Source organism: Pinus tabuliformis, chromosome 2_2, assembly GCF_031772625.1.
Source record: "Pinus tabuliformis cultivar Carrire ecotype Pingquan chromosome 2_2, CPIR1, whole genome shotgun sequence".
Taxonomy (NCBI): domain Eukaryota; kingdom Viridiplantae; phylum Streptophyta; class Pinopsida; order Pinales; family Pinaceae; genus Pinus; species Pinus tabuliformis.
In genome coordinates this window covers 841,443,163-841,446,204 of record NC_142300.1, presented here as the reverse complement: position 1 = coordinate 841,446,204, position 3,042 = coordinate 841,443,163, and positions in this window count along the sequence as shown.

Below are 3,042 nucleotides of genomic sequence, written 5' to 3'. Positions count from 1 at the left end.
ATATATATATATATATATATATATATATATAACACAGAAAGATCTACTATTAATCTGTAAAACGTATTTTATAACCCAAGTGTTTAACTTCAATTAAAATAGACTACATTACTGTAGGAAGTTAAGAATGGTATTTTATCCTATACATCACTTGAAGAGACCAGTGCATAAGTATATACAGAGTCAATAAAGACTGATAACATTATTATAGAAATAAGAAGGGTTAGAACTATCATGCCTTCTATAATTATCTCAAATAAACTTTTCCATGAAGTAACACACCCGTCAAAGGGAAAGAATAGAATTCTCATTCCGATATATTAGCACACAGACATAAAATATAGTTGAGAGATAAATGGTATTATATTCAATCAATTAAAATAATAGTCACAGGTAAAAATGTAGAATGTCATGAGAATCCATAGCTGAGATAACCATTCTTCTTGACAAAAAAAGAGGCAATATTTTGAGCATCTGAATGTAGCAATGGGTAACCAATGAATGCTCCCATATAATATATAACATACCAAGTCATATTACAAGATATCAACTATGAGAATAAAATCAAATATTTTTTAAATGTAACCCTCGATGTTAGGTCTTAGTGGGCACAAGGACAAAGTTCTTTAAAAAATATTTCTATATAATAGTGTTGGAAAACTAAGATTTCTATAGTATGAAACCCTAACAACCTGATAATCCATGAACTGGGTTTTTTTGGGTATAATTAGGACCCTGAATTAAAAAAGATCCTCATGAGAACCTCACACTCAAATGATAATAGTCCTCAGATAGAAAATAAAATCCTCAACTACAAAGATGTTGTAGAAGTTGTTCCTTCCCAAGACAATGCTAACCTATGGAGAAAATAAGTACATAACTCCAATTTAGTAATCAAAGAAAGATATAAATACCTTAAAACATTGAAGAATAAATCACAAGTTACGTGCTATAAACCTAAAGGTCAAGTTTGTACGTTTAAAGGCTGTCAAAGCCAAGGGAAGTCAAACGATGCCCCTGGGATTCATAGTAGAAAGATAGGAAAATTAGGAATAACACAAAATTGTAAACTAGTAAATAGTAAAAGAATGTTACGATTGTGCCAGAACCGGGCTTACCTGAAATGGTTGTGATAATAGGCAACTCCATAACCCTTGACTTGCAAAATTGGCTAGCTAAATATAGCTTGGTATACATCGAGTTGTGGAGAAGCACTACCTACAACAAGATACATTACAAAGAAAATCTATAGATTACCTCTTTATGACCAGAAAGAAGGATTAATCCCAAAGAAATATATGCAACATCAACCCTTGTTACAAATAATAAAAGTGCCTGACTTGAGCTATCCTTATTGGGCCTCTCGGAAGGGGTTCTTGTTGTAATTGTCCAAAGTCTGACAACTAGAGCCAGAGTAAAGAATTAAGACAATGGAATAAGTCAACAAACGGAAACTATGAAAACACTGTATAGTTTGTAGAGCTCACTCCCAAGTGACAAAATTCATAAGTGAGGTTGGTTCGAGCATGAAGGGGGTAGGTAGTTACCCAAGAAACCCTCCAAACACTTCAAGTCATTGATATAAACCAACTTCCCATGTATCGTTGATCACTAGACACATTCGAAGCTTACTTTAGTAACAAGTCTCATTAATTGCATGCCACATAAGGACTTTTGATTTTTACAACTACTAAGATCTATAGCCTTGAAGATCAAATAAAAAATGATATGTTTTTTCAAATATTAACATTAGCATATTATTTAGACCCAATACTAACATTACTAAATCGGAAACATTGTGGTTGTACTACATAAATAGAAAAGAAACCCTTGCGATGTTGAAAGACCAAAACCCTTTGGCAAACCACAAATATTCACGGAGGTCTATTCCATGAGTTTCAATGTTTAAGAGATTAATGATAATAACCAAAATGCGAGCTATGTCAAGGGATAATCCCCCTGATTTGGTTTTAAACAAAGTTTATTGTAAAGGAAAACAAGTAAGAAAGGTATATTATTTTAAAGGTTGCAATTACATAGGTATAAGAGAGATAATCAATAGTTAAGGAAAGGAATCCAATCTTCAAGTCAAAAAATAATAAGTCTCGAAGTCTATGGAGGGAATTATGTTTTGTGGTAGCTAAATAAATCCAATGGGAATGTAACTTAGTTGGAATAATGCTCCTTGAATGTGGTATTTTCTTCCATACAATTGGGGAAACATATTATATATATATATATATATATATATATATATATATATATATTATATATATATATATATATATATATATATATAGATATATATATATATATAGATATATATATATATATATATATATATATATATATATATATATATATATATATTCTTTATAAGAGGATTAGAAGGTAAATTTATTAGGGATGTTATTGCTTGTATCAGATCTAGGTGTGGCCTATTCAAGGGAAAACATAGATAATAACAAATTTCACTTTATGTTTCACAAAGGAAGAAAAGAAAAACTAACAACATGACAAGACCACGCACATGACCAAGTTTTGTATCCTTATTAGAACCCAATCTAGAAAAGTGGGTGAAGTTAGGTGAAGAACCCTAGACTACCTCTGCAATAATGTTTGAAACAATGTAGAATTGAGATTTGGGTAGTTGAAACCAGTGCTCGTTGGTTGGGATGAGTGTTGTTTTGCCCACTGCTAATTTTTATTAACGAGATAAATGATGCATTGAATGAATTTTTTGTATTTTATGTAAGAAGGAATTTTATGTTTATGTTAGGTATCTGCAGTGTTAATGGAATTAATTGCTATGATTTTAGTTAGATTAGTTGCCCAGATAACAATGGACAAGTTAGAAGTCCATCAACCTGTGAGGATAAAATTCTCTAACTCTAGAAAGTAGATCTAGAAAGAAGACGACATGCCCTAGAGACATGACTCACTAGGTCTTATATATATATATATATATAACACAAAAAGATCTGCTATTAATCTGTAAAACTTATTTTGTAACCCAAGTGTTTAACTTCAACTAGAATAGAC